This window comes from Ascaphus truei, chromosome 5 (genome assembly GCF_040206685.1).
Source record: "Ascaphus truei isolate aAscTru1 chromosome 5, aAscTru1.hap1, whole genome shotgun sequence".
In the NCBI taxonomy this organism is placed as follows: Eukaryota; Metazoa; Chordata; class Amphibia; order Anura; family Ascaphidae; genus Ascaphus; species Ascaphus truei.
This window is the reverse complement of record NC_134487.1, coordinates 250,946,148-250,971,982: the sequence shown is the minus strand read 5'-3', so window position 1 is coordinate 250,971,982 and position 25,835 is coordinate 250,946,148. Positions and strand designations below refer to the sequence as shown.

The 25,835-nt window shown below is 39.9% G+C and overlaps 1 non-coding gene across 1 annotated transcript; it reads left to right on the top strand.

Moving 5' to 3' along the window:
* Window positions 1-4,645: 4,645 nt before the first annotated feature.
* On the top strand, window positions 4,646-4,729 carry TRNAL-UAA (transfer RNA leucine (anticodon UAA)). The gene has a single exon. It is a non-coding gene; the product is annotated as a tRNA-Leu (tRNA).
* Window positions 4,730-25,835: the final 21,106 nt, after the last annotated feature.

Below are 25,835 nucleotides of genomic sequence, written 5' to 3'. Positions count from 1 at the left end.
CATTTGCCCGTTCTTGGCCGCAGCAGTAGCCTGGCGCGCGCCGGAGGGTGACGGGCGCGCGCCGAAGCAGCGGAAGAGCGCCCTCCGATCGGGGCGCTCTCCCTACCGCTTCCGGGTCCGCCGGGTCCCCCGGAACCCCCTGCCGCCGTCCCCCACATCGCGGGACACCAGGGCTCCCTCGGGGAGCCCTGGACGCGCGTGCAGGGGGCGCAGGCTCCCGAAGACGCGTGACCGCGCGTCGGTGACGCGCGGCACGCCGAGGGGCGGCCACTAGCAAGCCGGGAAATCTCCCGGCTTGCGGATCTGGCCGCACTGCGATTAAGTGTGTCGCCAGTGTAAGTGTACATCAAAAGTGTCTACATGAGTTAATTTTGGAGTTGAAATTGGAGGTGAAGATTGGAGGAAGATCTGGACTCTGCATTACAACGTTGCCACTGTGAGACATTAACTTTTAACATCTGTGATTTATTTGTTCTCTTTTATCCTCCAGTACCTTGGAACTCTCTCCTCCTGCATCTCCCTATTTCTTTTTCTGATTACTGTTTCCTCACTCCTTTGTGAGCATTTCTGTTCTCTACAACATCTCCACTCCCCACTGCACCATTATTTATACACCTCTCTCCCAACAACTTCTTTACCCCTCAATAAAAAACACCCACAAAAATCCTCTATTCCCACCTTCTATCTACTCCTTCCTGCTGCTGGGGATCTTCCCTAAGCCTGAAGCCAGACATACACACCTGATCTCACTCATGCCTCCCTGCCACCTCTTCCCCTGTAAATGGTGTTAAACTTTTCATTTAACACTGACCTTCCTTAAATTTTACCCCACAAATCAAGCATCCCAATAGCCTGCCCTCATGGCTAATGTCCCACACTCAGTCACTCCACCACCCATTGTGATCAAGCACTGCCATCTACAGCACTTACTCCCTCACCTGCTGTCTCTGTAAGTTTTCCATTAAACCTCTTAGATTGTAAGCTCTTTGGGACAGGGATTTCCTTTCCTATTGTCTGATTTTGCTGCACTTATTGTATAATTATCTGTACTGTATTCTTTGTGAAGCGCTGAGTACACTTTTGGCGCTATATAAATAAAGACATACAATACAATACAATACAATGAATTATCTCAGTAAGAGGGCTGTGATCTGCCAAAGTATGAAAATGTTATCGATGTATCTCAACCACAACAGTACATGAGATGTGAACTCACAATTTGCCTCTGAGAAGACTTCCTCTCGTTCTCACCACGCCAGGAACAAATTCCCATAGGAGGGTGCGCATGTAGCGACCATAGCCATTCCCCTGATCTGTAAAAAATATGAATTCTTGAATACAAAATAGTAATGTTTTAAAACAAAATCCAGAAATTGTTTTAAAGTACTGATAAGATTAACACTCAGGTTCTGCATGGACAGAAAAAAATTTGGGGCATATATGCCACCTTCACGGCGGATGCACGTGTACAGTGTTTCCACGTCACATGTGACAAGAATAGTTTGATCGTCAACAGTGATATTTTCCAGCCGTGAAAGAATGTCCATGCTGTCCCTGAGATAAGAAGGTAAGGTTTCAACAGATAAATGAAGAAAAGCATCAATGAAATGGCTTATGGGTTCGCACATCCCCCCTATACCTGAGACAATAGGGCATCCTGGGGGGGTTGGAGAGGTTTTTGTGAATATTAGTCAAAAGGTATATAGTGGGTATTACTGGATGTTTAGTAATTAAACCGTCGTGATGACGTTTGGTAATAATACCCTGTGCCAATGCTTCATGTATCATAGCATCAAGCTCGCTCTTGAATTTTTGGGTAGGATCTCCCAACAATTTCCTGTAACATTGGGCATCACGTAATTGTTTAAACGCTTCTGCTTCATAAGACAGTCTGGGCCATAAGACAATGTTGTCCCCTTTATCAGAGGACTTGATCACAATTTCTGTCATAGATTTAAGATTGTTAATAGCTTCCTTTCTGACTTAGAAATATTACTAGGTCCTACTGTATCGGAGAGTTTGGCAATAGCATTAGTTACCATATCGGAGAACACCTCCACCTGAAAACATACCTAGATAGGAGAACAGAAGGTAGAGCAAGGGCTGAAGTGAGCCACAGGAGCAAGTTAATTGGTCATAACATTTTCTCCCTCCTGATCTTGCAAAGGAGATACAGATGTTAACATAGATTCAGAGATTTCTGAGTCCAAACACTCTTCTTCAGAGGTTGTCTTGAGAAAATGTTTATTATGAAGTCTCAACCACAACAGTATTAACATCAAGCTCACTTTTCAATGCAGTAAAACAAATTTTAAGTACCTGGACTTGAGCATCACAGTTGGCCATGACGGACGTCTCCTGATGGATATTTACAGGAAGGAGACGTCCACAAATACCATTCTGCATGCCAACAGTTTCCATCCCGCAAATCAGATTAGGGGGATACCCAATGGTGAATTTATTAGGCTTTGCCGCAATTGTTCATCATTGGACATCTTCAATGCCCAGACACTAGATACTGTATGTCTAACAGATTAAAGGCTAGGAGCTATAGCGAGAATGCTATTAAATGTGGCCATAATAACATTCGCAAGTTAGAGAGAACTTCACTTTTACAACCTAAACCGAAATTACCCTCCAATAAGACAATTCGTTTTATTGGAACATATAATTGTAAATGGAATAGTCTTAGGGGCATTCAACAGCAATATTGGGGCATTCTCCTTGCAGATCAAGACTTACGTACAATTTTGGGTGACAAGCACCCAAACTTAGAGATATGTTAATAAGGAGCCACTATACTACTCCCTATGCTACTCCCTCTGCTGCCACCTTTCTCAGTCAAGCTGGTCTTAAGGGTTATTTTAAATGTGGTCACTGTTCTGCCTGTAGGTACATGAAGCAGACATGTACGTTTCAGAACTCTACAGGCACACAAGAATTCAAAATCTATTATTTTCTTAATTGTAAATCCAAAAATCATTTACTATCTTAGTTGTCCTTGCGGACTTATTTACATTGGGGTGACCACTAGGGAATTTCGGGTCAGGGATTTAGAGCACACCCGGAATATTTAAAATACAAACAAAGTCCTGGCATCATTGAAAAAGATTACAAGCGTTGCCAGACATGTCCGGGATGTGCATGGCTCTGATCCTTCCTTTTTGGTGGCATTTGCCATTGATAAGATCAGTTTGGGTATCAGAGGTGGCAACATGGAACAATTACTTTTGAGGAAGGAGTGTAGATGGATAGTCCAGCTGGGATCTATGATTCCAGCTGTATTTAATGACTACATTAGCTTTAATATGTTTCTCTGAATTTTTCCTGATTGGACGACGCACGAGTGTTGGTTTTGGTGCGAAAATCTGAGCACTTTAAAAAGTGCTCATCGGCTCTACACAATTATGCTCCCGGATGAAGCCTTACGGCAAAATGGCCGTTGGAGCATACATACCACCCACATCGTCGTGGTCTGCTGTCATTCTGTGCTGACTGCTGCCCCAGCTGTACTCTGATTGCTGGCGTTGCTCTGTCCTGTCTCCATCACTGTTGTCTGCTTTACCCTGGGATCAGAGTGCCGGGGGTCGGTATTGCCTCACGTCTACACTAATTTTGGACCTCCCCCTTCTTCTACATGCTACGTGCAGTTATAAGCAAGTATCAGGACATTACTATGCATTACGGAACTTCATGGCTAGTATATCACATATTTGCCTTTGCTTACATTTGCTACACCTAGCCTTGGCATCCTGGGAGTTATTTTTTCATATTATTCTCCTTCTGTATATTCTGCTGCTTTTTTGTTAAATATTCTTTCACATTGGTTAATTCTGTTTATTTATTTTCTGGACTTTATATGAGATTACCCTGGCTTATTTTTTCTGCTAGGTTCCATTAGGATGTATACCATTTAGGTAGTTGGTTCACAGTATTATTTAATCCTGTTTTGTCCACTGCTTATATCTGGTTTATATGTTGATTTTGGTTATTTCTTGTCTGTTTGATTTAAATTATTTGATGATCGGCCGATCTTCATTGCACTTCTAGGGGAAATCTGTTTTCCCCTGGATTTGTATTGTTAGTAGTAGGGAGGCATACATTATGTCAAACTTTTTTTGACAGGTGCCATGCCCCATTTTGGCCTAAACCCCGCCCCCTTTGGCCATAAACCCGTCCCCATGTTCCGCCCCTTCCATATCCGGCCCCGCCCCTTCCGTATCCGGCCCCGCCCCCTGCGCCAATTTTTGAGGTTGACGCCTCGTGCCCCAAAAAACTGTGGTTGATGCCCCCTGCGCCAAAAACTCGCGGTTGACGCCCCCTGCTCAAAAAAACGAGGTTGACTCTCCCCTGCGCCAATTTTTTATTATGATGTGTATTTTTATTCTTTTTTTTGTGATTGGTGCGTACTGTTGATGTAGATTGGAGGGGGCGTATACATACGCGGGGCATGTCCGGGCATGTTTATAGGCTTTTGGGACATGCCCAAACATGTTTTTTTTTATACGGACAAGTCTGGACATGTTTATTTTGAAATAACGCAGTGCGCATGTCAGAAAATTTCAAAAGACATTGAAAAGAGGGCATAGCAATTTTTATTTAAATTCAGGCAGAATAATGCTTTAAGGGGCTAAACCCATCATGTGTCAGGGTGGCTGAGTGGTTTAAGGCGTTGGACTTAAGATCCAATGGACGTATGTCCGCGTGGGTTCGAATCCCTCCCCAGACATAATCTTTTTATATATTTTTTATTTGTATAGAGTCTTTATGTGTGTTAGCCGCAACAGGGATAAATAAAAAATAAAAAAAAGCACAATTGTATAAGAGTCAAAAATTGTTTATTTTATTTTTAAAAGATACAACATTTTCAAGTAGGAATTAATTACATGGCGTATTTACAAGTAAAATAAAAAGTATTAAACGGCAGTTAAGGCATTAATAGACTAAATACATCTAGAGTCGTTAGGTTAGTATGATACATAGTATAGAGGGACTGCAATAAATGTCTTATTTACAGTGGGGAAAAGAAATTAACAGTTTATTTAAAGTTGCAACCAGTCAGCCGAAGTCGTTAATAGACTACCCCTCCTCTTGTTTAGTAAATACCCCGGCGGTGATGTTAAACCAGGGGCGCTTAAAGAATTGTAACGCAAATCAGAGGTTCTTTTCTGAAGGGGTAAAAGGGTTGGTGAAGGAGGGGATGTTGTATCGTGGGCCCGTATTTTTAAGCGATCCAGGATTTCTCTATTTGTCGCATTACCTTCAACCAATGAGGGGATATTCAGTTCAGCCATCGCAGACAGAAAAGGACTCCAACCATGGGATATTTTACGCTGTGTAACAGTGTGACTTTGTGTAACACCGCGTACCAAATCCAGTAAATTAGAGCCTGGTATAACCTGATTTTTATAAATAAATTCCCCTTTGTCATTCCAGCTTGTAATATGTTTAGCCTGAAACATTTTACTGAGCAATAACTCTGCATTTTTCTTGAAGCAGACGTTCACATTAGTAACAACCTCACGAATCAGATTGTCAGGCGTATCTGCTGAGACAATATCCTGTAAGTGTAAAGGGGGAGAGGCTGTTTCATCAGTAGGCATTAAAAGTGTTATGCAGCTCTTCTCCCCTTCGCTCTGTTTAGCATGTACCAAGTATTTCTGCAGTACAGTAGTGTATCTTTTTATCTTTTCATCCCTTGATAAATTATTGCAGTTTAAGATAGCGTTAATTTCTGTATCTAGGCATTGCATGACAACTTCACGTATGTCGGCCTCTCGCTGTGGGGGACGCTGTAAACGGTCCATATCTTGTTTGGGGACCAGGAACATTTTCTCAGCATATTCCATTAGCGGTTAGTGAGACGGCCAGTCAGCAAAGGTATAGCAAAACCCAAAAGAGTGCCAATAAAGCCGCCGGACTGCTTCACCAGTCATTTCTTTTTTACAATTGTAAATTTTTTATCGCTCAGCTTTTTTATAATTTTACGCCACTTTTTAAGTATGCCAATTTGCCGCTTTGATAAAGGTATTTTACCTTTTAGAGCATTGAGGGCTATCTCGCATATGGCGGTGACTAAATCATTAGACGCTGAACACAGAATAACTTTTCTTTGCTTTGGTGAAGCCCTTATTAATGCTTTTAAAGTATGCCAATTGCGGCGTAGTCGGTTAGACATGTTTACAACGGCGGCGCGGCTACAAGTAATGACAATTTACAGATAATTATCTCTTTTTAGAACTGTTTTTTTTTTAAAACATAGACTGTGGGGTTGTCAGGCGGAAAGATACCGGCTCTTAAGCGGTACTCATCAGGGGTCGTGGCTCTTAAATCTACTAACAAAAAACCATAGGGGACACGTGTGGCATCTTCAAAAGCCTCTAAAAAGAAGTGTGATTTACCAGGATACATTTTACGCGCTAAGGTGTTAATTTGTAATTTATCCCTAGGATTTTTAAAAAGAACCATATATTTAGTGTTTAAATTTATGGTTCTGCTTTTTTTACCCTGGCAAAAAACATTTTGTACGAGGTACATGATACTGAGGTTTCTGTGATGCACATACTTGGTGAATGCTTTTTCAATTTCAGAGCTCTCACTGGCGGCTTCCATCAAGTCATCAACGATTGTAAAATTCACTTTACCAGGGGGAAAAAGAGCATCGTCATTAAATGTAGCTGGTATACCCTCAATAAATCTAATGTGGGGCATAGTGCTTAACAGTTCATCATAAAGATTTTGCCAGCAAGCATAAAACCATTCGATGTTATCAGGCCAGTGCGACAACTGAGTGCTAGAATGTTGAAAAATCTGTTTAACAAAATAGCTTTTCCCTGAAATTGACGGTCCGGCTAAAATGCACGAGAAAGGATGTTGAAGCCTGATATCCATTACAGATTTATAATTAGTAAACAAAGGGTAGGGTTGTGAAGTCGTTGGTCAGCTGTCGTTTCGTTTACACACACTTTTGTGTTTTCTGTAGAGGACGAGTCTCAATCTGCCAGTAACGTTTATTTCGGACAATCCCCGCCTGTAGTACCACAATCTTTTTCTGATCTTCAGGATCAGAGTGTAAGGGGTAGTCCAGGACAATATCTTTTAAAGTGTCAAAGTTAATCAATTCAGCGTTTGCAGCGTTCAGTGTTATACCTTTAACTTTTAGACACGTTTTACCAGTGCAAAGCTTGTAACCGTAAGTCTTGGGGCTGGCGGAAACAAATTCTGTAATGTGTGTACCAGTCGGTAGGTCACTAGTCAGCTCCCCTAAGTAGTCACCCAGAGGCGGATTCCAGTCACCTGTTTTGCTAACAAAAATGACAAAGTCAGTGTCATGGTAGAGACACCTCTCTTGTAGCTTGTCCAAAACATTGTACAGTTCAAGACGGGCATAGGCCGTCGTAAAACAGGCAATAAAAATATTGACATTACGACCTACAGTGTATCCTTCCTTTGTATACTTCCAGCTAACCATGGCCGTGTCATCATCTAGGAAGTCTAAAGATGACACATCGTATTGCGTTGAAAAGGCGTAACCAAAAAGTTCATCAGGGCTTGTTACAATACTTGCATTTTGTAAATTAGTCTTTTGACAGAATTTACCCCACAAAGAATTTAGAAACAGTTTAGAAATTTGTCTTTTTGCAGGGTTAATGTCTATTTTTTCAGCGCGTAAATGTATACCCTCTTTTGAAAAATACTCGCTGATGTATTTTTGTTTTTGGCATCATCTGTACACCAGCTGGGGTATCCAGATGCCTCCTGTTTGTCCCTGAGGTGCACCTTAATGTATTTAGCAAACAATTTGTCTGTATAATGTTCAAAGTGCCAAATTTCAAAAATTTTACACAACCGTTACCCTTTCTTCAACACGGCCTGAATTTCAACTGTACACCACGTACCGGTCAATGAGTGCTCCTCATCCGTATGACAGCAAGGCGTCGTCTGGTTGGTGACGGCGCATGTGCTGCATAGCGGAAACATGAGCTTGCCATTCACTTTAACAGGAAGGATGGGGAAAAATAAATCTCTAGGCAGATAGACTTTAACTTTAGCAACCCCAAAGTACCTGTCAAAAGAGAAAAAAATTCTCATAGATGATCTTAGGGTGACCGGTGGGATACATTTTGGTTTTGTTGATAAAAGGATACAAGCTGGTAAAATCATAGTAATGTATACTCTCACCGGGCGCCGCTTTGTGGTACAGCTTAATAGCATTTGTGCGGCCGCCGTAAAGTGCATGATGGGGGTTCATGGGTTGTGGAAAATCACTTTTAAGTAGAAACGTCTTTAGATCCGTATCGATCTCTAACATGTGTTTCCACTCGTGCTCCCACAACTCACGCACCGCATATCCACATTTGGTTTTTAGAAAATGTGTTTTGATGGCTGTTTTGTGGTACAATTGACCATATGTAAGAGATGTAACAGTGTTTGTATCTTTTTCATTGTAACACATGGGACAGCCATGGTAAAAGCAGCCGTTGAATTCAAAGGCTGTTTGAACACCATTAATCACCGCATAACCATCCAGAAAATAGTTACCCACCTTCTTTTCACCTCCCCTTAAAGCGTGCTGTATGACTATATTCTCCTTGTAAGACACATACAGTAGCCACTGAGTGGCGGGCGTAGAGAAGCGGTTTTTTGTGATGTTGTAATTGTCAGGGGGTACAATGGCGATGGTGTTACTTGGTAAAAATTTGAGCCGAAACATAGCCATGCACACAGAGGCGAGGGTTGTCAGCTGAAAGGGGTCCACATTATAGACATCTTCCTCACCAAGCTGAGACTCACGGTCGCTCATTACCATATGCTCTGTCATTTCTATGACACTGTTTCTAAAGCAGATACATGCTTTCTTCAAAATTTTTACATCCTCAATGCAATAGCTTTTAAGCTCAGCCTGAAAGTTGAAATCACAATGTTTGTTCGCTTCATACCATGTCATGAATCCCGTTTTCTCGTCGGCCATCATGTACTGGGGACCGTAATGCTCTATAGAGGGCATAGAACCGCTGTAATTTTGATTCTGTACAGTGTTAAAAAAGTGTGGGAAATGTCCTTTACTGCCTGTAAACCCCAGGGCCTGTAGCAACTTGCTGAGTTTCATGGGGAGGAAATTTAAAGAGTCGATAAATCTGATATTCAGATCAGGTATTGTTACACATAATAATTTACCGCCTTGTGCTAGTAATTCTATTTTTATCTTCTCTTTAAGCAGCTGTTGCACCACAAAATAGGAATCGTAACGGCCGGCATTATGTGCAATGAAAGTGTACCCCCTAAAGGGCCGGTCTATGAATTTTTTTACAAAATCATCCAAACACTCTGGACCCTGGAACTCCCAAACCTCAGTGCCATCTAAAGGATGGGCATGACTTTTTCTTCATCATCCCTTAAAGGCATGGCATAGACATAATTTCGTATGTGTACACCCGTCTCCTGCATGCACTCAAAGTCATAAAAAATGTAGTTGTCAGTGAGGACCTGTGGTTTGTATGGGCGCATGTAGCACAGGTGATTGTCAAAACTGACGATGTAAGCATGCATTCCTCATGATCGTCATCCGTGTAGCGACCGCAACTGTCGCAGTATTTCTTGCACTTACAATCTATTTTAGCAGCTTGGGCTAATTTCTTGTGCTCACTCAAACAATCCTGTGAACGAAAAAATGCCCGACACATAGGGCACCTAGGCATGTCTGCTATGACCTCAACACAATTCTGTCTGTGGCACGATCGGCAAAAATAGCGGCATGAATGGTTATTTTTGTGAGCGAATGGAGTATGACAAAAATCGCAAAAGTAATTGGCACCGATGAAAGCGTTTATTTTTTTACACGAAAGTAATGGGTGTCTTCATGGTATATAAATAAAACCCGCTCTTTGCAGGGCTCACTTGTATTAAAAAACTGCCATTCGCCACGATTGTGGTAGAACACTTTAATGGTTACATTCAAGTGTTTTTCAAAGTCGGGTATGTCGCTAAAACTGACTAGACGATCATCAGGAATACCCAGGGTGCGATGTATCAAACGTGCTTTCTCCAGTAACACCGCATCAGCTGTATCTCTCTTTTCTAACAGGGCACAAAGACTGGCTGCTAGACACAAGTTATGGCTGTCGTTATTTAAGTCAAAGAGTAATTGTCTTTTTTTGATTACTATGCGACTGTAAGGCGTTGAATTAATGCGTCTACGGTGCATCACACCACCAACTCTGTTCTTAACAGTTATGACCAATAGTCTTAAAGTACCGTCACCAAGAACCTCAGCGTTGCTTTGTAACATGTTTGCCACATGTTCCAAAAACGTCTCAGCGCTTAAGGTGTCCTTAGAGCGTTTAATAGACTATAAAGCTCTATTTAACGTGTCACCGTCTAGGCGTAATTGCACCATGTCATGGGGTCCTATGTCGGGCAGTAGTCTATTCAATGTACACTGTATAGAATCCATGTACCGCCTGTAATGCCACTGAAAATGATGTTATTCGATCAAGATTTACAAATTGAAAATGTTAAAAATGTTCCACAGCATTAAAATTTTGTCGTACTCTTTGGTACTGCGCTACACGTTCCAAAAATACAGAATGATCCACCGCATCATTAGGTGGTTGTATTATCAGTGGTGTATGTATTTCAACACTATTTTCAACCGGCAGTACAGGTCTTTCAACATTAAATTCATTTACAGGTGGCTCTGACTGTACAGAAATTAATGGCAGTATACCCCTCTGGGGCTGTTCGACCGCAATTAAGTTGGGGCTCATAACGGTGGCCAATAAATCACATGTACTAACGGGCGTTAATGAGCTTTCTTGCATGTGTTCTGGGGTGGTGTCTACAACATAATTTACCTGCTGACTGCTCTGCGTGTTTCTGTTTAACGTGGGTTGTTGATCTAAGCCACGGCCCACCATATTTAGTCATGAATTGGTTAGTAATTGGGCCCCGGCGCTAAATAGAGTCGTTAAACGTTCAAGTTTTAGTTTGAACGCCGGCTCCATACACATATTGCGTTCGACCTGAGGCACCCAACAATGTGAATACAGTTCACGCATGAATGCGTTGATAGATATCTTTACATCCCCCCAAAAAATATATTCAGCGCACCCCCGTCTCTCAATGTCAGATTCGTCTTCTATACACATCGTTGTCGTGGCATTCGGGTGTGCATTGTCAGTACGCGGTGTTGTTATTATTACGTCGTGTTTTATGTTTTGGTTGTTGGCACTTAAATCACCCTTTAGCAGCATTAAACCCTTGTGAAATGTCTCGCTTGAACGGAGAAACGTTAATAACAAGGCTTTCAAGCGCTCTAATTCGCGTTCATGCTCCTTCACAAATATCAATGTTTTCAAGTCACTTATTACATTTTCTATAAGCCGATTTAAATCTATCCAAAAAACAAAGTGATTGAAGAACCATCGCCAATAATGTGGTGTATCAATGTCATTAATCGTCGTGCAGTTAACTGACAGACCTTTCTGTGCCCCATGATCATTGTTTGTGACATTTGTGATGTCCTGTAAAGGAAACCATTGGCTTTTACTGTTTGTGACAGGTGTAATGTCCTGTAAAGGAACCCTTCGTTTTTTACTTGTTGGCTGTGCAACAGCAGGGTCATTTACACGGGGCGTCTGCCAAAGTCAATTCTACGCAGTATATTTTCCAACTTGGCTTGTTGCCGGCCTGATACAGGTGTTGTATTTATGCGTGCTGACTCACCGCTGGTGGCACGAGAAATGATATCAGCCGGAGCTGCTGGGGAGTTCAACATTGTGGCAGGGGGTGGTTCGATTGTAACAGTAACCGTTGTTGTTGTTCGCTTTATGCCGTACGACACTTTAGATGTGTTGGGTTGCTCATTGTCGTGTGTTGGGTTACAGTTGCCAGGAATACGTCTAGCGGTTTGTCTTTCGGTCTTCTTTGAGGCTAAAAACATCAACAACAAAAAAACTGTCAGCTCATTTCATTAATAGATTAAAGTCCGGACAGCTTGAGGATCTATGGTAGTACTAGATTACACAATACCATGTATTTAGCTGCTTGAATGGCTCAACAACACAATACACTCACCAGACTTTTCAGGTTATGGGGTCCGTGGTTTCTTGTTCTGGATTTGCATTTCAGCGGCGACTTTTTGTTTTCTAACGCTTTGGTGCCGGTGCATTTTTGAAGCTGTGAACAATGTCCTCAGTATTAAAAAGTTTTATAATAGACAGCAGCATTTAAAATTTAAAAAAAAAAATAGCTACACAATTATTGTGGCTGCATGCCCCTATTGTTGGCTATAAAAATGTGTTATAAAATGAATAGAAACACTCTCTAAGCCCCCTTAGATATATAATTACATCCGTAATCTATAAAGTTTTAAATAAGTTCAAAACTTGTCTATAGTGTTAGTTTTAAATATAACATCGATACATTGTCATACATACCCCGTTTTTGATTTGTCATTATGGACGGTTCAGGGTTGTGTTGTTTGGTGGAATGTTTGACAGCGCGTACATCGTTTTCCATACCCGCCTTGGTTTGTTCTGTACGACATAAAAGCCCGCATACAAGCGGTTATTCATGTACACAGGCGACTTTAAAAGTTAAAAAAAGTATCTGCATTCGTTTTTATATAAATACGCACCAGCGGCGACCGGTTTTCCACCTCGCCATTCTAGATCGTCAAATAGAATCGTATAATCGTCATTAGCCAACCGCTTGGCTTTAAGTGCAGCAGCCAAAACTACTGCTGCGACACACTTTATTCGAGCAAATACCCAGTATGTACCTGGCAGATACCTGGAATGCGCCGCTCCTCACCTCAGACAAGCCCAGTTGCGTTTGCCTTCCCAGCCATGGTTCATGCCTGGCTGACGGGCGGCTGATCTGTTAAATGATAATGATTAGGATTTAATAGGCTGCAATGCTTCGCGTGTCTACCAGATGGCATAAATTCATGAATTGTAATGCAGTATATATATATACTGTGCAGTATTGCAGCCAGCGGGAATAAAATGCTTCAATCCCTGCCTGGAAAATAACGCAATGCACTCGGGCAGAAAACAGTCACAAACCTCAATACACCTGAGTATATCCGAATTCGTGGGACTAGCCGAGCTCGAATAAAGTGTGTCGCCAGTGTACATGAAAGAAAATTACAAAAAAATAAATAAATATATATATATTTTTTCAAAAAATATATAAAAACAGTCTAAGCGTTTAGTATACACAAAAGACATTAGATGGCGCTCAACACTAATAAACAAACATGCAGTGAATATAGTGATAGTAAAATACAATCAAAATAAGTGCAATGAGTGCTATAGGCAAAAACTCAAACCCTGATAGGACTGTTTCAATTGTCCACAAGAGAGCACAATATAGATGAAGTCAGGGGAGCATCATTACCTATAGGAAAAAAATAAATACAACCATAGTGCAAAACGTAGTAGTAAAAATACACTTAAATGGCAGATCTCTCTCAAGAGCAGAAAGCGCTAGATGGTAACACTGCAACCATAGACTAGCGATAAGGAGCAAAATCAGGAGGAAAATGCATCCAGGACAGAGACACAGAGTCAAAAGATAAAATGCCAAACTTTTATCCGACAGTGATAAAATTGGAGGCTTACGAGATATCAGATGTTAAACAGCATTGGTGTATGGTAAAGATGTTTTGCCGAGTCGCGTTCTCGGAATCCCCGCACACTGCTGCCGCATCCACCGATCCTCGACCTCCGACCTGTGCTGCTGGAGCCGATACGTCACATCCGGTTCTCTCAACTGGAGCCGATACGTCACATCCGGTTTTCGCAACTCGTATGGAAGACGCCACCGGAGCTTCACAGCAGTCTCTCCCTCTGGATCTAACACTGGGGGTTACGCTCTATGCGTTTCGCCGTGCGTGATGACGGCTTCGTCAGGAGTAACTCTAACCCCAATTCGGATACTTTATATACCCTTCTGACTAATAATGACCTTTCCTCCTATTGGTCAAAATGTCACATCTCTAAATAATTAGGTAATCAGCCACATAAGCTCTCCCACTTATTAAAGAGGTATCACAGCAGTGTTATACAAATAAATTAAAATACAGCCTATATTGTCTTTAATAAACATAGCTAATAAAAATTTCATAAAACATAACTGATAAAATATATACTTCTCAATACAACAGAAAATCTAAACTGTTGCAGCAATGAAAAGTATTTCACATAAAATACATAAAATACATATGCTATATTAAATTAATGAAACACAATTTTGTCCCCATTTGTTTCCCTAATCTTATTGAGGTTGACGATTGATGTATCTCAAAGACAAGAACAAGAAAGATTTAATTAGTACACAGATTATAACACAACATTTGCACATTACAAATGTTCTTGTTTGCACTGATTAAGCATATCAGGAGCAGGATATTTCAAACAAAATATTACATAGCTCACAAAAAAGCGTTTAGATCAAAATCTATGTTTAAACCCAAAGGTACAAGTGATTTTAGTATAAAGGTCCAGAAGCTCTCTCTCTTTCTTAAAGCAACGCCCCTGTCCCCACCTCTCCAGTGTGGTAATACTTGTTCCAATACTGTAAATTTGAGGCCTGATGTATCACCATTGTGCTTTTGTATAAAATGATTTGACAGATGATGTGTAGTAAGCCCTCTCCTTACATTCCCAATATGTTCTAGAATGCGTGTTTTGACTGTTCTAGATGTTTGGCCTACATATTGTAATCCACAGGGACAGTGTATAAGGTATACAACATAGTCTGATTTACATGTTAAAATTTGTTTAATATGAAACCGTTGACCCGTAACATTAGATGTAAAACTGAATTTATCCTCTGCTCTATGTTTACAAGCCCTACACGTGGTACAGCCAAGAAAACCTTGTGTTTTTGTCAACCATCTTTTACCATCACCAGTCGTTTTTGGCAATGCACTAGGGGCCAAATTGTCTTTAAGTGCTTTTGCTCGTTTGAAAATAACAGTAGGTTTTTCAGGAACAATTTCCCCAAGTACAGGGTCATTTTTAACAATATGCCAATGTCTATGGATTATTTTTGAGATTTTGTCAGACTGTCTATTATAATTGGTTAGAAATGAAAATTCAAAATTCTTTTTCAAACCTGTCTTTTTGCTGTTATATAATAGATCTTTTCTATCTAAACCCTCTACTTTTGTTATGGCATGTTGGATAGTTCTATCATCATAGTCTTTCTCTCTGAACCTGTCTTGTAAAAGAGCTGATTGGGTGCGATTTTTTTTTACCTCAGAACAATTCCTCTTTACCCGCCTTATTTGTCCATATGGGACATTCTCTAGCCATTTGGGATGGTGGCAGCTCTTAGTGGATATGTAGTTATTTGTATCTACACTTTTGAAGAAGGTCTTGGTTTTAATTAACCCATCTTCAATGTAGATCGTTAGATCTAGAAAATCCACTTTTTCTTGACTATAGTCACATGTAAACACCAAATTTAATAGATTATCGTTTAGATAATGGGTACACTGTTTTAATCCTTCCTCATCTCCCTTCCAAATGAATATAATGTCATCTATATATCTGCGCCATAGGCACAAATTCACACCCAGCTCTGCAATGGACCAAATATGGTCTTCCTCCCATGCTCCCATAAGGAGGTTTGCATAGCTGGGTGCAAATTTTGTGCCCATGGCGGTACCGCACTTTTGCAGATAATAAGTCCCTCAAACATAAAGTAATTATGCTCTAAGATGAATTTTATTCCATCAAGTATGAAATTTGCCTGTTCGTTTGGCATATCAGGGTCTTGTGATAATACTCTGTCTACTGCTTCATGCCCATCTCTATGGTTAATACAGGTATACAGTGACTTTATGTCACAAGTTACCAGAAAACATCCTTCCTCCCACACCTGATTGTCAAGCACACGTAAGATGTCTGTCGTGTCTTTTAGGTAGGAAGGAAGTTTCGCAACACACTTCTGCAGGTATATATCGATATATGCGGATAGATGAGACGTTAAAGAGTCTATGCCTGCTATTATAGGCCTCCCCGGAGGGTTAATAGTACTCTTGTGCAATTTGGGGAGGTAATAAAATATTGGTTTGATAGGGTTAGTTCTATACAAATAATTGTATTCCTCTATATTTATTACCTCCTCCATTTTGCCTTTATGCAAAAGATTCTTTAGCTCTTTTAAAAAATCTAACGTGGGATCTTTTGTGAGGGGTAAGTATGTATTACTGTCTCCCAAAATCCTTTTGGATTCAGCAATATAGTCAGTTCTATCTAAGATAGCCACTCCACCTCCTTTGTCGGCTTGTTTTATGACTATTGATGTATCTTGTTGTAAGGTTTTCAGAGCATTTCTTTCTGACTTGTTCAGATTGTTATTAAATCTGCCTTCACTTTTCACTAAATTTTCAAAATCTGATTGTATCAGCTGGGAAAAAACATCTAGATTGTTACCCTTCACATGTTTTGGATAAAAAGTAGAGGGCATTTTGAGACTCTGAGGTAGAAATAGTGACCACTAGAAAAGAGCAAAGAGAAGCTCAAAAAGATAAATTGTTCACTAAAATTGGCCCAAAAAATGGTAATAAGAGGGATTTTTTAGGGGAGGGGGGTCCACTTCTCTTCAGGGAGCAAATCGCTATGCTCCTCTGACGAAGAGGGACCCCTCATCAGAAAGGAAAAGAACAAGAACCGAAGAAAAAAGGGGAAGAGGAAGAGAAAAAGAAATGCCTCAAAAAAAGAAAGAATTAGGAAATAACATTTTTAACCTCAGTTCTAAAGTACTTTCAGATTCAGAAAAATCATTGATCTCAAAAGGCTTAAAATTTGCCCCTACTGTAGGTCCAAGTAATTCCGGCCTCTTTTTAGATGCACAGAGATTTTTAAGGAAGCTCACTATAAAAAGATTCTTTAGATTAAAAGAAGTAGAATTGAGGACCACTGATAATTTAGAGAAAGAAATCATTGTGACTAACAAACCTGAAACTTCACAAATAGCACCAGTATTAATTCATTCTGGTCTCAAAATGCCCTCTACTTTTTATCCAAAACATGTGAAGGTAACAATCTAGATGTTTTTTCCCAGCTGATACAATCAGATTTTGAAAATTTAGTGAAAAGTGAAGGCAGATTTAATAACAATCTGAACAAGTCAGAAAGAAATGCTCTGAAAACCTTACAACAAGATACATCAATAGTCATAAAACAAGCCGACAAAGGAGGTGGAGTGGCTATCTTAGATAGAACTGACTATATTGCTGAATCCAAAAGGATTTTGGGAGACAGTAATACATACTTACCCCTCACAAAAGATCCCACGTTAGATTTTTTAAAAGAGCTAAAGAATCTTTTGGATAAAGGCAAAATGGAGGAGGTAATAAATATAGAGGAATACAATTATTTGTATAGAACTAACCCTATCAAACCAATATTTTATTACCTCCCCAAATTGCACAAGAGTCCTATTAACCCTCCGGGGAGGCCTATAATAGCAGGCATAGACTCTTTAACGTCTCATCTATCCGCATATATCGATATATACCTGCAGAAGTATGTTGCGAAACTTCCTTCCTACCTAAAAGACACGACAGACATCTTACGTGTGCTTGACAATCAGGTGTGGGAGGAAGGATGTTTTCTGGTAACTTGTGACATAAAGTCACTGTATACCTGTATTAACCATAGAGATGGGCATGAAGCAGTAGACAGAGTATTATCACAAGACCCTGATATGCCAAACGAACAGGCAAATTTCATACTTGATGGAATAAAATTCATCTTAGAGCATAATTACTTTATGTTTGAGGGTACTTATTATCTGCAAAAGTGCGGTACCGCCATGGGCACAAACTTTGCACCCAGCTATGCAAACCTCCTTATGGGAGCATGGGAGGAAGACCATATTTGGTCCATTGCAGAGCTGGGTGTGAATTTGTGCCTATGGCGCAGATATATAGATGACATTATATTCCTTTGGAAGGGAGATGAGGAAGGATTAAAACAGTTTACCCATTATCTAAACGATAATCTATTAAATTTGGAGTTTACATGTGACTATAGTCAAGAAAAAGTGGATTTTCTAGATCTAACGATCTACATTGAAGATGGGTTAATTAAAACCAAGACCTTCTTCAAAAGTGTAGATACAAATAACTACATATCCACTAAGAGCTGCCACCATCCCAAATGGCTAGAGAATGTCCCATATGGACAAATAAGGTGGGTAAAGAGGAATTGTTCTGAGGTAAAAAAAAATCGCACCCAATCAGCTCTTTTACAAGACAGGTTCAGAGAGAAAGACTATGATGATAGAACTATCCAACATGCCATAACAAAAGTAGAGGGTTTAGATAGAAAAGATCTATTATATAACAGCAAAAAGACAGGTTTGAAAAAGAATTTTGAATTTTCATTTCTAACCAATTATAATACACAGTCTGACAAAATCTCAAAAATAATCCATAAACATTGGCATATTGTTAAAAATGACCCTGTACTTGGGGAAATTGTTCCTGAAAAACCTACTGTTATTTTCAAACGAGCAAAAGCACTTAAAGACAATTTGGCCCCTAGTGCATTTCCAAAAACGACTGGTGATGGTAATAGATGGTTGACAAAAACACAAGTTTTTTTTGGCTGTACCACGTGTAGGGCTTGTAAACATAGAGCAGAGGATAAATTCAGTTTTACATCTAATGTTACGGGTCAACGGTTTCATATTAAACAACTTTTAACATGTAAATCAGACTACACTGGCGACACACTTTATTCGAGCTCGGCTAGTCCCACGAATTCGGGTATACCCGGGTGTATTGAGGTTTGTGACTGTTTTCTGACCGAGTGCATTGAGGTATTTTCCATGCAGGGATTGAAGCATTTTATTCCCGCTGGCTGCAATACTGCACAGTATATATATATATATACTGCATTACAATTCATGAATTTATGCCATCTGGTAGACACGCGAAGCATTGCTGCCTATTAAATCCTAATCATTATCATTTAACAGATCAGCCGCCCGTCCGCCAGGCATGAACCCAGGCTGGGAAGGCAAACGCAACGGGGCTTGTCAGAGGTGAGGAGCGGCGCATTCCAGGTATCTGCCAGGTACATACTGGGTATTTGCTCGAATAAAGTGTGTCGGTGCAGTATGTTGTATACCTTATACACTGTCCCTGTGGATTACAATATGTAGGCCAAACATCTAGAACAGTCAAAACACGCATTCTAGAACATATTGGGAATGTAAGGAGAGGGCTTACTACACATCATCTGTCAAATCATTTTATACAAAAGCACAATGGTGATACATCAGGCCTCAAATTTACAGTATTGGAACAAGTATTACCACACTGGAGAGGTGGGGACAGGGGCGTTGCTTTAAGAAAGAGAGAGAGCTTCTGGACCTTTATACTAAAATCACTTGTACCTTTGGGTTTAAACATAGATTTTGATCTAAACGCTTTTTTGTGAGCTATGTAATATTTTGTTTGAAATATCCTGCTCCTGATATGCTTAATCAGTGCAAACAAGAACATTTGTAATGTGCAAATGTTGTGTTATAATCTGTGTACTAATTAAATCTTTCTTGTTCTTGTCTTTGAGATACATCAATTGTCAACCTCAATAAGATTAGGGAAACAAATGGGGACAAAATTGTGTTTCATTAATTTAATATAGCATATGTATTTTATGTATTTTATGTGAAATACTTTTCATTGCTGCAACAGTTTAGATTTTCTGTTGTATTGAGAAGTATATATTTTATCAGTTATGTTTTATGAAATTTTTATTAGCTATGTTTATTAAAGACAATATAGGCTGTATTTTAATTTATTTGTATAACACTGCTGTGATACCTCTTTAATAAGTGGGAGAGCTTATGTGGCTGATTACCTAATTATTTAGAGATGTGACATTTTGACCAATAGGAGGAAAGGTCATTATTAGTCAGAAGGGTATATAAAGTATCCGAATTGGGGTCAGAGTTACTCCTGACGAAGCCGTCATCACGCACGGCGAAACGCGTAGAGCGTAACCCCCAGTGTTAGATCCAGAGGGAGAGACTGCTGTGAAGCTCCGGTGGCGTCTTCCATACGAGTTGCGTTAACCGGATGTGACGTATCGGCTCCAGTTGAGAGAACCGGATGTGACGTATCGGCTCCAGCAGCACAGGTCGGAGGTCGAGGATCGGTGGATGCGGCAGCAGTGTGCGGGGATTCCGAGAACGCGACTCGGCAAAACATCTTTACCATACACCAATGCTGTTTAACATCTGATATCTTGTAAGCCTCCAATTTTATCACTGTCGGATAAAAGTTTGGCATTTTATCTTTTGACTCTGTGTCTCTGTCCTGGACACATTTTCCTCCTGATTTTGCTCCTTATCGCTAGTCTATGGTTGCAGTGTTACCATCTAGCGCTTTCTGCTCTTGAGAGAGATCTGCCATTTAAGTGTATTTTTACTACTACGTTTTGCACTATGGTTGTATTTATTTTTTTCCTATAGGTAATGATGCTCCCCTGACTTCATCTATATTAAGCATTTAGTATGTTAGCATAATAAATAGTGCAGGCTTAAGCGGTCTCTGTAGATTCTTACATTCTTGGTCTGCCTCTGTGGTACTCCCCGGTGTATTTTTGGCAATATTTGTTTGGAAGCGGTCAGCCTGCATGTATTATAAAGTACAATCAATTCTAGGCCTTTAAATATTATCATTAAAAAGCCTTCAATATAGGCTAATAAAAAAAATGGAAAAAAAACAAAACATTCAATGCTATTAAAATACACTAAATATCATGATATAAAATATACAGACATACCCCGGTTTAAGTACACTCACTTTAAGTACACTCGCGAGTAAGTACATCTCGCTCAATAGGCAAACAGCAGCTCACGCATGCGCCTGTCAGCACGTCCTGAACAGCAATACCGTCTCCCTACCTGTACCGAAGCTGTGCGCAAGCGGGGAGACTATAGCGCCTGTTACAAATGCGTTATTTACATCAGTTATGCACGTATATGATGATTGCCGTACAGTACATGCATCGATAAGTGGGGAAAAGGTGGTGCTTTACTTTAAGTACATTTTCACTTTACATACATGCTCCGGTCCCATTGCTTACGTTAATGTGGGGAATGCCTGTATATGACGTTTTTAGATGCCCTAGGCGATACTATATTATCACGGGGCCCACTTTTTAGAAAAATAAAATACATTTAATGCTAATTATAAAAGACATATATGAATAAAACAATACACTCAATATACACGAATAAAAAAAGGCCCTGTATATTACATAAAGATTACATAAAAATACATTCAATGCCATTAAAATACACTAAATAGCAGGCTATAAAATAATATATCACTGGTTTAGGTCTATTATATCACGGGTCTAGGTATATTTGTTTGGAAGCGGTCAGCCTGCATGTATTATAAAGTACAAATCAATTCTAGGCCTTTAAATATTATCATTAAAAGGCATTCAATGTAGGCTAATAAAAAAATGGAAAAAAAAACATTAAATGTTAATTTGAAAAGACATATATGAATAAAACAATAGGCAAAGTATTACATATAGAATACATAAACACACATTCAACATCACAACATAAAATAATATACAGTATTACGACCTTAGGCGCTATAGGCCGTACTATATTAACACATGTGCAACCTTTTAGGAAAAATAAATACATTATATGTTATTTTGAAAAGACAGACATGAATAAAATAATACAATAAATATTATGTTTACTCACCATGGCCGTTATATTCAGAACACTGCTAGGCACAGCCTGGATAGACGGGCACTCAAGAGCAATGGGGTTAGAGGCAGAAGAATTTCAAAGCAGACTCTTAAATAGTTTTTTTCTTGAGGGTCTAACACTTTGTAGCTCCACCTTCAAGGGCTAAGGGTTCTGACCCCTCCTCTTGGGGCTGTCTTGTTCTTTGTTTAATAGTTTTAATTATTATAAGGTCTGTTTATAGGCAACACTTCTGGTTTATTAAATATATATATTTTTTTTTATTTATTTTTTTGCTCTAACTTATCTATATTATCAAAGTGCTGTAAAAGACCATAAAAATAAAAATAAACCGAGGCATTGTTGGCATTGTATAATATAATTAGGCTTTTATTACACAGTACATATCAGACACATGTTTTTTAAAAAATGGCATTATATATTTTTATAACAGGCCACACAGTTCTGTGAACAGTCAATGTGTACATATCGCAGCTTTAAATGGCTCATACGCTTTCTCACAAAATTAGCGACTATGCGGTCATTTTTTATTTAAATCATTAGTGAAACTTTTTAAGACCGCATCAATTGTTAAACCTTTACACATATGATGAATGAAAAAAATACAAAATTCACCGCAGACAGACGACAAAGTATCTTGCAATTGAGCGTTCTGGATAGTTATGCGTTTCACGTTCGCAATTAAAAATTGTAAAATTTCTTTAGGAAAGAGTTCACTTTTTGGTGATAATCCGTATGAGTCGAAAAAATGTCCAGAACCATCTGTATCAAAACAAATCGCCAAACAGTGCTCACCAGGTCCGTTATGAGGATGTGTATTGATGATGAAGCCTGTGGGTGCACTTGTCAACGCTCGGCGGGGTAATAAATCGCAGGGGTAAACTCCTTGAAACAGTCCACGGGTGTATCGATCGGCGCTTAAAAGCTGCGTTATTTGAATGGTATTCATTCTTTTTTTTATTCAGAGAAAGTCATATAGCACTTCCCGTCTCTGGTTTATCTCAATAACGTTATCAAAAACGCCGTACACAATAATATTAACGGTTCTTTCCAGAGCCCTTGAAAAGCGTATTTCAGCTCTCAGGTTTCCATTGCGAATTTGTGAGAAGTGTCCGCCGCGCTCCTGATCAGGTGACAAATCAAATGCAAACAGCGTGTACCCCTCAACATACTCTTCACGATTAATGAGAAATCCAGCGTCTGCATTTTGTTTACTGGCAATTTGTACCAGTGCCATGTATTCTCTAATAGAATTAGCATTCTGAAAGTCTGGTTGAAATGGTTTTGTCGGTATTTGTTTGCCGTCTAAATACAGGGCTGCAAAGTTCACATGGTTGTGTTTGAAACAAAGGGGGTTTTTATCGTAAGCACCCGAAAAAGCGTCATTATCAACAAAGCCTACAATGACCAGTTTGGGTAACTGACCCAAAAACAGGTTTTCTAGATTGCATACGCGGCTTCCGACAGCGATGCTATAAATGTTCATCCTCACACGGTCGATAGTGTATTTTGCGTTGCCGTTTAAAAGCCCCTGCGCATGACCTATGCGTACTGCCGGCGCAATTTGAACCCTTTTGACAAACAGCGATGCGTTTAGAATTTGAATCTTAAACGGCTCAGCCTCAGCAGACATTAAACAAAATGTATCTTTATTTCTAGTGAGTTTAATTTTTAAGTCCAGACCGTTCAGTATAAGCTTCTCTTGAAAAAATATATCGCTATGTAGATGCCCTAGTAATTCTACGGCTTTACCACGCTCTGTCATTTGGGCGCATTTTGTAAATCCCTAGTTATCACCCCCCACTGTGCGGGTTTGGTGTTGCCCGGCTGTATCCTTGTAAAATAAGCCGGTGGTAAACTGCGTGGATAATGCATCAGCGCTATAGTTCAGAATTGTTTCAATATACGCCCGATATGCGTAGAGATTATTGGATTGCGATATGAGTCTGTCCCCCAAAGTCACATCTAACTGATTGAAAAGTGTTGCTATCAGATAATTGATTAGACTCACACGTGCTCCATCAGCAATCGGTGTATTGTCCTGTTTGACGATCTTACATGTAATGTAAATCAAAGTATTATTGAGGTCGAAATAATGTTCCCCCCTGCTAGCGATATAAAACTCCAACGGAGCCGTTTCTGAAAGGGCGGCCAACGGCTGTATTTCCACATACAGACTTTTTTCTATGCTCGTCTGTGTAGGCTGTATTTCAAAGACATCCAGTTCAGATTTAGTGCATTCTATGGAGTTGGTGTGAATAAACGCCATGATGAAATAACTTTTTTTTGTCTTGTCAAATGAATCAAAAGATGTCGTTTAAGTTCCGTCATGAGGTTTTTTTCTTCTTTCTGACGTTGCGACTGTTCTTTTTGTTTTGATAACGTGCGGTGCTGGGTGGGAATGCAATGCTGTGCTTGCGTTTGCCTTTATCACTGCTTCTACTGATGTACAGGAGACCGGACCCATCTTGTGCTAGACCACCCATTTTATTCGTCACCGCGGTTGAAACACGCCCCACAACGTCTCTAGCGATATTTAGTGCTGCAGTTTTTACATGATGTTTTACAATATCAAAGCCGCGTCTGAATAACGGCACCGCCTGTCTTAACAGACTGCGGAAAACGCCTGCTAATCCACGGCCGTACATATAAGGGCTCCCATGAAACCCCTGTAAGCCATTTCCCGCTTGTGCCCTATAGTACATACTGTAAACCTGTGGCTCTCCATAATTTTTAACAGCCACCATGTTGCTGGCCCTTCAATACAAAGAGCCTTTGCGCGGCCGAATGTGTAGTTTTACAATGGACTTCCCGTACTTGAATGAGACGTTCTTATTTTGATCGTTCTTTATCTCGGTTGTAATGCAATCGATGTGATATTTACTGACGGGTATGTAATCAGGTTTTATGTAGCGCTGCGTAATGATATCATTATTATTGCCGGTGATTTCAACAGTACACAGTAGTGGGACAAAACTGTGACCTACGCGTTGATGCATAATGACGTCTGTATAAACAAATATTGTATAAAAGCCATTTTTTATATCTGCACCTATTTTAGCCCTTTTTTCAATTTTATCGATGTTATTAGATTCCAGGCCTGGAATGTTCATCATACGCTCTGAGGCTGTAAAGCGTTGTGTGCCCACAACAGACACTGTTCTTTCAAAGTCGTCATATTTCAATTTCACTTTGCTGCTGACCATCGCCTCATTAATAGACCTAACCAATTCATTAATATCACTATAATAACCCGGTTTCCCCATGAAGTTTGATTTAATTGCGCTTAGCGGCGTTACATGTATTGTGCTGTCTGGCGCAGCGTTCCATATCTGCGGACTTAGTTGTATTACAGATACGTTACCGTCCACGTTTTCAAATGTATTCCAAGTATGCGGATACTGTATTTCTGTTAAAGCAACCTCCCATTCACCTTTTAAAATAATGGGCTTGGCTAGTTTTGTCGAATAATTAGAAATGTCATTTTGGGGGAACGTTTCGTATGACGCATTACTAGGCAACGTTACATAAAATGCAATATCCTCCATGGCGGCGTATTTTTACAAACGTGTTAGTTGTGCTTTTTCTATCCAGCTGTTGAATTTTGTAGGGTACCCCCACCATTTAACGTAATAGACGATTTTACGCCTTACGCTTTTTTGTTTTAATATCTTCTCAATTCTGTAAACGCGATTTAAATTCTTTGGTATTTTTTGTATCTCTTCAGTGTAGAATGAGCCTTCTATGGCCTCACCAGTGCTTTCAGTAAGCTTATACATAGGTTTTACGCCTTTCGTGCGTACATCAGCAATAATGAATATTTCATCTGTAAAACACTGTTCATAACCCTTTGTAAAAACGCCTTTATACTTTGATATCCGAAGGTGGTCTCCAATTTTTAAAAGTGGCTTAAGTTTCTAAGAACTCACATGTGTCCTATAAATAGTATTCCAAACGGTGAGAGAATTCGCTTGTGTTACATCCTTTGGCGCACACTTAATGGTGCGATGTGGTGTGTGGTTATAGCTGTATATTAAGTCTGATAACACATCGCTGTACCAGTGCGTATT